Genomic DNA, 13,302 nt, shown 5'->3' on the forward strand with positions numbered 1-13,302 from the left:
ATAAGTGAAGGAGAAATAAAATCCTTTACAGACAAGCAAACACTGAATGATTTTGTCACCACCAGGCCTGCCCTAAAAGAGCTCCTGAAGGAAGCACTAAACATGGAAAGGAACAACCGGTACCAGCCACTGCAAAAAAAGGCCAAGTTGTAAAGATCATCAATGCCAGGAAGAAACTGCATCAACTAATGAGCAAAATAACCAACTAACATCATAATGACAGGATCAAATTCACACATAACAATATTAACTTTAAGTGTCAATGGGCTAAATGCTCCAATTAAAAGACACAGACTGGCAAATTGAATAAGGAGTCAAGACCCATCAGTGTACTGTATTCAGGAAACCCATCTCACATGCAGAGACACACATAGACTCTAAAGGTATGGAGGAAGATCTATCAAGCAAATGGAAAACAAAAAAAGGCAGGGGTTGCAATACTAGTCTCTGATAAAACAGAATTTAAACCAACAAAGATCAAAAGAGATAAAGAATGCCATTACATAATGGTAAAGGGATCAATTCAACAAGAAGAGCTAACTATCCTAATATATATGGACCCAAAACAGGAGCACCCAGATTCATAAAGCAAGTCCTGAGTGACCTACAAAGGGACTTAAACTCCCACACAATAATAATGGGAGACTTTAACACCCCACTGTCAACATTAGACAGATCAACGAGACAGAAAGTTAACAAAGATATCCAGGAATTGAACTCAGCTCTGCACCAAGCAGACCTAATAGACATCTACAGAACTCTCCACCCCAAATCAACAGAATATACATTTTTTTCAGCACCACACCACACCTATTCCAAAATTGACCACATAGTTGGAAGTAAAGCTCTCCTCAGCAAATGTAAAAGAACAGAAATTATAACAAACTGTCTGTCAGACCACAGTGCAATCAAACTAGAACTCAGGATTAAGAAACTCACTCAAAACCGCTCAACTACGTGGAAACTGAACAACCTGCTCCTGAATGACTACTGGGTACATAACGAAATGAAGGCAGAAATAAAGATGTTCTTTGAAACCAACGAGAACAAAGACACAACATACCAGAATCTATGGGACACATTCAAAGCAGTGTGTAGAGGGCAATTTATAGCACTAAATGCCCACAAGAGAAAGCAGGAAAGATCCAAAATTGACACCCTAACATCACAATTAAAAGAACTAGAGAAGCAAGAGCAAACACATTCAAAAGCTAGCAGAAGGCAAGAAATAACTAAAATCAGAGCAGAATTGAAGGAAATAGACACAAAAAACCCTTCAAAAACTTAATCAATCCAGGAGCTGGGTTTTTGAAAAGATCAACAAAATTGATAGACTGCTAGCAAGACTAATAAAGAAGAAAAGAGAGAAGAATCAAATAGATGCAATAAAAAATGAAAAAGGGGATATCACCACCGATCCCACAGAAATACAATCTACCATCAGAGAATACTACAAACACCTCTATGCAAATAAACTAGAAAATCTAGAAGAAATGGATAAATTCCTCGACAAATACACCCTCCCAAGACTAAACCAGGAAGAAGTTGAATCTCTGAATAGACCAATAACAGGCTCTGAAATTCTGGCAATAATCAATAGTTTACCAACCAAAAAGAGCCCAGGATCTGATGGATTCACAGCCGAATTCTACCAGGGGTACAAGGAGGAACTGGTACCATTCCTTCTGAAACTATTCCAATCAATAGAAAAAGAGGGAATCCTCCCTAACACATTTTATGAGGCCAGCATCATCCTGATACCAAAGCCTGGCAGAGACACAAACAAAAAAGAGAATTTCAGACCAATATCCTTGATGAACATTGATGCAAAAATCCTCAATAAAATACTGGAAAACTGAATCCAGCAGCACATCAAAAAGCTTATACACCATGATCAAGTGGGCTTCATCCCTGGGATGCAAGGCTGGTTCAACATATGCAAATCAATAAATGTAATCCAGCATATAAACAGAACCAAAGACAAAAACCACATGATTATCTCAATAGATGCAGAAAAGGCCTTTGACAAAATTCAACAACCCTTCATGCTAAAAACTCTCAATAAATTAGGTATTGATGGGATGTATCTCAAAATAATAAGAGCTATCTATGACAAACCCACAGCCAATATCATACTGAATAGGCAAAAACTGGAAGCATTCCCTCTGAAAACTGGCACAAGACAGGGATGCCCTCTCTCACCACTCCTATTCAACATCGTGCTGGAAGTTCTGGCCAGAGCAATCAGGCAGGAGAAGGAAATAAAGGGTATTCAATTAGGAAAAGAGGAAGTCAAATTGTCCCTGTTTGCAGATGACATGATTGTATATCTAGAAAACCCCATTGTCTCAGCCCAAAATCTCCTTAAGCTGATAAGCAACTTCAGCAAAGTTTCAGGATACAAAATCAATGTACAAAAATCACAATCTTTCTTGTACACCAATAACAGACAAACAGAGAGCCAAATCATGAGTGAACTGCCATTGACAATTGCTTCAAAGAGAATAAAATACCTAGGAATCCAACTTACAAGGGATGTGAAGGACATATTCAAGGAGAACTACAAACCACTGCTCAATGAAATAAAAGAGGATACAAACAAATGGAAGAACATTCCATGCTCATGGGTTGGAAGAATCAATATTGTGAAAACGGCCATACTGCCCAAGATAATTTATAGATTCAATGCCATCCCCATCAAGCTACCAATGACTTTCTTCACAGAATTGGAAAAAACTACTTTAAAGTTCATATGGGACCAAAAAAGAGCCCACATCGCCAAGTCAATCCTAAGCCAAAAGAACAAAGCTGGAGGCATCACGCTACCTGACTTCAAACTATACTACAAGGCTACAGTAACCAAAACAGCATAGTACTGGTACCACAACAGAGACATAGATCAATGGAACAGAACAGAGCCCTCAGAAATGATGCCGCATAGCTACAACTATCTGATCTTTGACAAACCTGACAAAAACAAGAAGTGGGGAAAGTATTCCCTATTTAATAAATGGTGCTGGGAAAACTGGCTAGCCATATGTAGAAAGCTGAAACTGGATCCCTTCCTTATACGTTATACAAAAATTAACTCAAGATGGATTAAACACTTAAATATTAGACCTAAAGCCATTAAAATCCTACAAGAAAACCTAGGCAATACCATTCAGGACATAGATGTGGGCAAGGACTTCATGTCTAAAACACCAAAAGCAATGGCAACAAAAGCCAAAATTGACAAATGGGATCTAATTAAACTAAAGAGCTTCTGCACAGCAAAAGAAACTACCATCAGAGGGAACAGGCAACCTACAGAATGGGAGAAAATTTTCGCAACCTACTCATCTGACAAAGGGCTAATATCCAGAATCTACAATGAACTCAAACAAATTTACTAGAAAAAAACAAACAACCCCATCAAAAAGTGGGCAAAGGACATGAACAGACACTTCTCAAAAGAAGACATTTATGCAGCCAAAAAACACATGAAGAAATGCTCATCATCACTGGCCATCAGAGAAATGCAAATCAAAACCACAGTGAGATACCATCTCACACCAGTTAGAATGGCCATCATTAAAAAAGCAGGAAACAACAGGTGCTGGAGAGGTTATGGAGAAATAGGAACACTTTTACACTGTTGGTGGGACTGTAAGCTAGTTCAACCATTGTGGAAGTCAGTGTGGCGATTCCTCAGGGATCTAGAACTAGAAATACCATTTGACCCAGCCATCCCATTACTGGGTATATACCCAAAGGACTATAAATCATGCTGCTATAAAGACACATGCACACGTATGTTTATTGCGGCACTATTCACAATAGCAAAGACTTGGAACCAACTCAAATGTCCAACAACAATAGACTGGATTAAGAAAATGTGGCACATATATACCATGGAATACTGTGCAGCCATAAAAAATGATGAGTTCGTGTCCTTTGTAGGGACATGGATGAAACTGGAAAACATCATTCTCAGTAAACTATCACAAGGACAAAAAACCAAACACCGCATGTTCTCAGTCATAGGTGGGAATTGAACGAGAACTCATGGACACAGGAAGGGGAACATCACACTCTGGGGACTGTTGTGGGGTGGGGAGAGGGGGGAGGGACAGCATTAGGAGATATACCTAATGCTAAATGACGAGTTAATGGGTGCAGGAAATCAACATGACACATGGACACATATGTAACAAATCTGCACATTGTGCACATGTACCCTAAAACCTAAAGTATAATAAAAAAAAAATAAAAAAAATAAAAAAATAAAAACTCTCAATAAATTAGGTATTGATGGGACGTATCTCAAAATAATAAGAGCTATCTATGACAAACCCACAACCAATATCACACTGAATGGGCAAAAACTGGAAGCATTCCCTCTGAAAACTGGCATAAGACAGGGATGCCCTCTCTTACCACTCCTATTCAACATAGTGCTGGAAGTTCTGGCCAGAGCAATCAGGCAGGAGAAGGAAATAAAGGGTATTCAGTTAGGAAAAGAGGAAGTCAAATTGTCCCTGTTTGCAGATGACATGATTGTATATCTAGAAAACCCCATTGTCTCAGCCCAAAATCTCCTTCAGCTAATAAGCAACTTCAGCAAAGTCTCAGGATACAAAATCAATGTACAAAAATCACAAGCATTCTTGTACACCAATCTCAGACAAACAGAGAGCCAAATCATGAGTGAACTCCCATTCACAATTGCTTCAAAGAGAATAAAATACCTAGGAATCCAACTTACAAGGGACGTGAAGGACCTCTTCAAGGAGAACTACAAACCACTGCTCAATGAAATAAAAGAGGATACAAACAAATGAAAGAACATTCCATGCTCATGGGTTGGAAGAATCAATATCGTGAAAATGGCCATACTACCCAAGGTAATTTATAGATTCAATGCCATCCCCATCAAGCTACCAATGACTTTCTTCACAGAATTGGAAAAAACTACTTTAAAGTTCATATGGAACCAAAAAAGAGCCCGCATCCTCAAGTCAATCTTAAGCCAAAAGAACAAAGCTGGAGGCATCACGTTACCTGACTTCAGACTATACTACAAGGCTACAGTAACCAAAACTGCATGGTGCTGGTACCAAAACAGAGACGTAGATCAATGGAACAGAACAGAACCCTCAGAAATAATGCTACATATCTACAACTATCTGATCTTTGACAAACCTGACATAAACAAGCAATGGGATAAGGATTCCCTATTTAATAAATAGTGCTGGGAAAGCTCGCTAGCCATATGTAGAAAGCTGAAACTGGATCCCTTCTTACACCTTATATAAAAATTAATTCAAGATGGATTAAAGACTTACATGTTAGACCTAAAACCATAAAAACCCTAGAAGAAAACCTAGGCAATACCATTCAGGACATAGGCATCGGCAAGGACTTCATGTCTAAAACACCAAAAGCAATGGCAACAAAAGCCAAAATTGACAAATGGGATCTAATTAAACTAAAGAGCTTCTGCACAGCAAAAGAAACTACCATCAGAGTGAACGGGCAACCTACAAAATGGGAGAAAATTTTCACAACCTACTCATCTGACAAAGGGCTAATATCCAGATATACCTAATTCCTGACTGCATTACACTGGCAATACTGGATATATAATTCCACCTAACTGCAAGAGATCCAGAGAAATATAGACCCTGACTAGGCAGCTACTTCCTAGCAACAACCTAGCACTGTGGGGGAGGCAGAATAACTGGTGAAAATCTAGCCTTATTCTACAGATTACCTACCTGGCTACCAAATATCTATGAGCGCCATTAGTGCCCAAGACAGAACATACCCTGACGCATCCCATTGTTGACATTCCCAAATAGCTCCCAGTTACTTCATCCTATTCAAAGTTCAGATGTCCAACTCGTGTGTGGTCTTCTCCATCTGACCTTAATGGGGCTACTCGTAGTTCTATAACCTATGATCTAAAATGCAAAGGCATCTGTCCTGCTCTACATCTAATATACAATGGTGGAGAAAGTATAACATAAATAACATAAACATAATTACAAACTCAAATTCAGAAAAGGGAACAATGGAAAGCACACAGCAGGCACTGGTCTATAGCAATGACAAAGTTCTAGAGGTTAAGTATTGTGTGCACTTCCTCTCCTGGCAGTGGTGTATTTCAATATCTGAATTTAAATGGCTGTCATATCTGTAAACACATGCATCACAAAGATATATGTAGATGCAAAAATGCATATCATTAGCTTCCCTTACTGATAATGGATATTTAAACACAAAATAAGTGAAAATGTTCCTTATATGGATATAAGCATAAAAATGAGGTCAAATCCTAATTATTTTTCACTATGCAAAAATTTTTCTTAATCTTCTGCTCTGTAATGTTCATAATTCAACATTCAATCACTTATACTTAAATGCTGAAAGCTGCTCTATTATCTTAGGTGTACGACTATTTTAACATGCCTTATATAAACATGGAAAATTGAAAATCTTTAAAATAGCGTATTTAAATATTTCCAAAAAAATCTGTGTTTAGGTTTTGTAAATGTTCACACAAGAAATATTTTAGAGAAAGTTTCCTCCTTTTTCCGTGAATTATGAGAAATCTTCTTTTAGGCTTGGAGCTCCAAATTCATAGTGAAATATAATCAGACCGGTCGCAGTGGCTCACCCCTGTAATCCCAGCACTTTGGGAGGCCGAGGCAGGTGGATCACCTGAGGTTGGGAGTTCGAGACCAGCCTGACCAACATGAAGAAATCCCATCTCTAGTAAAAGTACAAAATTAGCCAGGCATGGTGGTGCATACCTGTAATCCCAGCTACTCGGGAGGCTGAGGCAGGAGAATCACTTGAACCCAGGAGGCAGAGGCTGTGGTAAGCCGAGATCATGTCACTGTACTCCAGCCTGGGCAACAAGAGTGAAACTCCCTCTCAAAAAAAAAAGAAAAAAAGAAATACAATCAAGCAACTACTTTGAAAGTTCTTTTGACCATGAGTATGACAACTAAAGTACATATGCTAGCTGTTCTCAAGCTGAAAGATCTGTCATCTCATCTTAAGTTCAAAAAGGTAGCTTCCCCCTCTCGATGGCTTAACATTTCTTAGATTTCACCTCCTGATTTCTCTCAGGAATTGACTGAATTTCCACAAACACAAATCAGCCATTTCTCTTTTATGCCTGTCAAAATCCATGAAATTCATGGTTCAATATACAGTGTAGTTCATCTACCTTATATGATAGCAATCTACCTCACATGGTAGTCTTATAAACTATGGTTATTAAGGACAACCTCTAAAAGATAAGAGTGAAAGCAACTAAAACTATCTAAGCACAATATAATTGCATTGCTAATACTCTTAAATGATCACATGAAATTGCATTGCTAAGAATGGGGTTGAGATCATTGTGATATTTCAATCTACCATTATGATCATCCTCAGAGAATATGAATATATATAGAAAACAAAGTCCATAGAACATTCACAGTGGTCCATAATATTATACCAAGAACAAAAGAGTTTGCTTTCCATGTAGTCTTAGAGATTGTTCAATTTATGCATCTTATCTATTTTTTGTAGTTCAACTTTATTTTAATAAAATCAGAATATTCACAGCACATGCATTGCTAGCATCTGAACTAATACAATAAGCACTTACTAAAGCTACAGTGACTTGAGGTGCAATCTTTACATTCAGCAAGTTTAAAACCGTACATGATTTTGAAATCTTATTTATTAACTGAAAATACTGCCTGCTGATAAAACTTTCTCAAACACTACCACTGAATGTACAAGTCACTGATTATGCCAAATAAATTGCTAACTAAAGATAATCACGTTTGAGGATTGCAATGTGCCAGACATTCGCTGAAAAAAAAAATACACAAAATTAAACAAAATTCACACAAGGAACATCTGAGAATCTGGACACTTCGTATCAGTGTGGTGAAGTGTTTCATTAATATCTTAAGACAAGTGTATCAATACCTTGGCATGATTTAATTTCAAGTTGTCAATTTTGTTTTTACTAATATCAGAAAATTATAGCTATACTGCCAATGCCAGGTCTGCTTAATTTGACTTAAGAGTTTAATATGACTTAACATTAAAAGCTCACACCACCCTGAAATATATAATTTCATGAATATGGTGACATTCAACATTCAAGTGCCATTGTGTTTGTACTGTCTTTTAGTCAAGTTTCTTTAAACTTTCAAAGAATCACTTTTAGGTTTACAAATACATGTTTGTCAAAATGTTCAATAAATATTATGTAAAACTAGCAGCAAAAAGTATCTAGAAATCTGTCGTGTGCAAATAATTTTCTTCCCAGTGGTCCCAAATAAATTTTAGAAATCTAGTCCCATCCCCTTCCCAGACAAGCTGTGTTCAACAATCTCCAAGAGACAAAATAAGATTGGAAGTTTAAGGACATGCACACAAGACAAGGCATATATATATATATATATCTGAATGTGCAATAAAAGAAGTACTTTGTACAAATTATGGGCAATATGTACAAGGGCCTAAACCGAGACTAACTGAAATACCACCACGACAAATGACCTCAATACTGTCAAGTGTACCTACTTAATAAAAGTCGTAGAACAAGGCACAATACACTTGAAAATCTACTGCACTTTAGGAAATTTTTGCCATTTTCCTATGCCACTGTAAAAAGACTGAGCACTTTAATCACCACATTCTGGCTACAAAATTAGAACAGAATTCAAAGTGGCAGAGGCATTTTAGTGGTGAACAATGCTCATCTTTGGCCAGATTTAACTTAAATTGACTATAAATACAATGGAAACCTATGCAACTAAAACTGCACTGTAGAGCAGAATTGACACCTTGTGCAGTTATGTACATATTTCCAACCTGTGTGAGCTTAAAGATTTCAGTTAGTTACTCTTCTGGAGCCATTTTTACAAAGTCTATAGTAAGCCAATTTAACATCTCAACTCAGCTTGAACAACCATGGGTATCAGCATTTAAAGTAAAGCCTGCTGCATGATTCATACCTGTTCATACCCTCTTGACCAGGAAACATCAACACTAGCATGTGTTATTAGACCAAAAATCATCCAGGGCCCTAACGAGGGTTGGTCATTGCTGTGGTCCCCATCTACCATTTCAATTTCATTTATGGCAGGCATTTAAAAAGTCTAAGCAGATGAGTTCTCCTAAAAACCTATTTCAAGTTACCAGAACTTTAAGCATTCCCTGTAATAGTAAGCCCACATTTGGCTAGCTCATAGTTAATAATCTGCCCAAACACTGAAGGAGGAGTTGCTGTATTTACTTGCATTAACTTTGAAGACAGTGTTTGAATGTATGCATGTATTCATACATCACCTCATCATGACTGGAATGGCTTGTTTAAAGGCTGTGAGGTTACACATACCTATCCAGGATAGAGTGAGAAAATCAGAACTTTAACTTAATAAAGTTTGCCACACTGGAAACTAATTCCATTAATATACTTTACAACATTTGTTGTTTGTTTTCCCCAAATTTTCAAGTATCAAAAAGCCCTAATGCAGGCTACCAAATAGGTTTATCCTTAAAATATTTATGGATGAATCGATGGTTCCTGTTAAGTTGTATCACACCTGCATCCCAAGGTTTGACTTTAGCCCAAGTTCAGTAATTTTGTCAAAGCATTGATGTATTGAGCCAACAGGACATCAAAAAAAAAAAGTTATCTAAAGTTAACATTAACAAACAAATGATTCTCAGTCACAAAATTATAAATGCAGTTTGGGATAGAGGTAGGCAGGAGGGGAATTAATCCAAACAACAGCAATGAAGTCTTCAAACCACCTTCCGAACAAGGTTGTTAATTGTTCTTTTCATTTCTTCTTGTGGAACCTTGAGCTCCCTTAAAAAAAAAATTAGTGGAGAATCACAGCTGGTAATATACTGCGAGTTCTTCAAGCTACACAAGATATCGTCCAGCTAAGTTACGTATGGTTTCCATATTAGCTTGTTTGGTAGGGTGACCTACTGCAAAGCAGGCTCAGTTACCCACCAGTCAACTCTCTGGGAGTTATAATTTCCTCCATATCTATTAGTGTTGCAAAAGCCTCCATAGCCACCTCCACCAAATCTGCTGCTGCTGCCGTGGCCACCTCCACCACTGTGTCTGCTGCTTGCATGGCTGCTGCTGACGCTGGAATAGCTGGCACCACTATTTTGTCAGTAGTCTCTGGCACCAAATCCTCCACTAAATCTGCCACTCTTAGAACGTCCACAATTACTACCCTGGTAGTGGTGTTCATAAGCCATGTTTTCTAACCAAGATGGCACTTCTTGTTTAGCTTCAACAAGAAGATGCAACAAATCCTTAGTGATATTTATGTTCCTCTCATTAAAGGACGAGGTGGCCAGGCCAAGGTTTTCTACACGTCTTATATGGCCAATGCCATATACATATTCTTCAGTATCACTTGGCAAATCAAAATTGATAACATGTTTCACATTTGAAATGTCCAGTCCTCTTGCTGCTACTGCTGTAGTCACTAGCATTGGGCTTTTTCCTGAGGGTAACTGGTAAAGGGCTTCTTCCCTATCCCTCTGAGAATGGTGTCCATAGATACTGGTACATGACTATCCTTCATGGTATAAGATATCCTCTAGAGAATAAAAACTCTTTTTGGTCTCCATAAACACTAAGGTTAGGGCATACTTGCCTAGGATCAAGTGGTTGTCTTAGGAGGTCAAGCAGAAACAACTGTTTATCTGGTTCTTCCACCCAAAATACTTTATTTGTGATGTTCTCAGAGGTAGAGCCAACTCCTCCATAAAGCCAGTAAGACATTAATATATTCATCGAAGAAATCATGAGCGAGCATCTGTATGTCCTTAGGCCAAGTAGCACTAAACATCATAGTGTGATGGACACCCTTTGGAGGCATGGTATCTTGTTCAACTTTTCTATGTATCTGAGGCTCAAACCCCATATCCAACATCTGATCAGCTTCTTCTAACACCGAGTATTCATAAAAGTTTAATCCAATCTTTCCTCTTCTCATCATATCCACTAGATATCCTGAAGTGGCTACTAACAAGTGCCATCCACCTTCTAAGGCGCAAATCTGCTGACCAATAACAGCACCACCATAAATCACGCAAGGAGGAACTCTAAATCAGTATGAAAATTTTCTTGCTTTCTCATTGATCTGTATTGCCAATTCTCTTCTTGGTGCTAATACCAAGAAGATTGGGTATTGTTTGGTGAGCCCTCACCTTTAATTTTCCTTCATGGCCCTCAAAGCCTCCTTTGGACCATCTGAATACATCTGACTCAACATGGGCAAGAGAAATGCTGCAGTTTTCCAGACCCTGTTTGGGCACAAGCCATTAAGTCTCTTTTCTCTTTTATAATAGTAAGAGCATGCTTTTGCACTGGAGTCAGGCTAGTAATAATAGCCTCCATGTTTCCCATGATAGTTTCTCGCATCTCAACATCACTGAAACTTTCAATATGTGGAGGTCAATTGCTGTCTGTTGCCTCAACTAGAATGTCATCGTATTTCTCAAAATGAATCCCAGTGTTGCCTCCAGAAAAGAGTTCCTATTCCAAGCATTCACTTGGTGGGAGTGGTTTTGACCAATCATCTTCATCTTATTTGTCACACCAGTGACTGTTTTCACCACATGCTAATTTGCCAAAGCCACTTCTGTCACCATGGCTGCCAGTGCCATCATAATCACTCCATCCACGATTATCAAACCTTCCCCTTGATCCACTTTCATGATCTCTGAAGAAACTAGACTTAGTGCTTGAATCATCAGGAGATTCAAAACTGCTGTAGGCATCCTTATCTTTGCTAGAACGCCATCCTAAACTGTCTTTATGGTAGAATCCTTAGTAGCTACTCTGTTCCTTAACGAAGATGGATATAACGCCCTTTGCTGGCTGTATTTCCCCCACTCTGATTATCTGAATAGGCCAGGTCTAGGCCAGCAAACTGCTGGTCCAGCCCAAGCCCATTTTCAATCACCACATGACTCATCCCTGAAGAGTACACGGGAGTCTTCTACTGCTGAGCTAATATGTTTGTTTCACCGCGAAGGCCCTCTCATGAAAGAACTGTGGCTCTATTTTATCTGTCTTTAACAGAAAATATGTGTAAGAAGGCAAAACAACTATGTCCAGTTTAGTAAGAGTTGTTAAAAGTTAACATTTATTTTGTCAAATATAATTTATTATCTTTAATCAGCCTCACACCTCATATTACCAACTTAACCATTTAGTCAGTATTTTGAAAGTCATGCATGGCTTATTAAACACAACTTAATGAATTAGAGTATTATCCCAATCTTATAAATGAAGAAATTAGAACAGAAATTTTAAGCATCTTGCCCAAACTACAGTTTGCTACTCATGAAACTAAGCTTTGCATCCAGCTAGTTTGACTCTAGAACCTACCCATGGCTTTAACTAGTAGTTTCTCAGATCCAGCCACATGAACTTAAAGTAAATTCTATGTTTATCCATCTATGACTATCATAATAACCCTAGGAAACAAACAATTGTTTCGCGTTCTGATGTTTTAATCTTTAAAGCGTAGATATTATGCATTTCCTGTAGTAGTTTTGAAGTAGATGAACTACTACCTATAAGTGTTTTGTTGTTGTTGTTGTTTTGTTTTGTTTTGTTTTTGAGATGGAGTCTTGCTCTGTCACCCAGGCTGGAGTGCAGTGCCGCGATCTTGGCTCACTGCAAGCTCTGCCTCCCGGGTTCACGCCATTCTCCTTCCTCGGCGTCCTGAGTAGCTGGGACTACAGGCGCCTGCCACCATGTCTGGCTAATTTTTTGTATTTTTAGTAGAGACGGGGTTTCACCATGTTAGCCAGGATAGTCTCGATCTCCTGACCTTGTGATCCATCTGCCTCAGCCTCCCAAAGTTCTGGGATTACAAGTGTGAGCCACCACCTGGCCCACCTCTACGTTTTTTAAAGCACATAGTGTTTTCAGAGAAGAGGCTGATCAGATGAATGCTTAGACATTGTATGAAGCCTGGTTACCATAACAAATTAACCCCAGTTCTGGTTCTTATTCTAAGCCTTAGGGTGTCCCAGTATTGATTCCAAACTAAGATAGTTAAGCAATATTAACAAAGTTCCCAAGAAACTGGAGAAAATATCAGAATACTGGCTAACTAGTATGTTGTCTTCCTACACAGAAAGATAAATTTGAGAACATATGAAAGAATAAGTATTACTATATAGTCATTTTCATTTATTTTTTATATATTGTTCCTTGGATAAAAATTCTAATCTATGCCTGACAGACTTGATTAA

At 38.2% G+C, this 13,302-nt stretch overlaps 1 pseudogene; it reads right to left on the minus strand.

Moving 5' to 3' along the window:
• Positions 1-9,807: 9,807 nt before the first annotated feature.
• On the minus strand, positions 9,808-12,018 carry LOC129491594 (ATP-dependent RNA helicase DDX3X-like; annotated as a pseudogene).
• Positions 12,019-13,302: the final 1,284 nt, after the last annotated feature.

The sequence above is a fragment of the Symphalangus syndactylus genome, chromosome 10 (genome assembly GCF_028878055.3).
Source record: "Symphalangus syndactylus isolate Jambi chromosome 10, NHGRI_mSymSyn1-v2.1_pri, whole genome shotgun sequence".
Taxonomy (NCBI): domain Eukaryota; kingdom Metazoa; phylum Chordata; class Mammalia; order Primates; family Hylobatidae; genus Symphalangus; species Symphalangus syndactylus.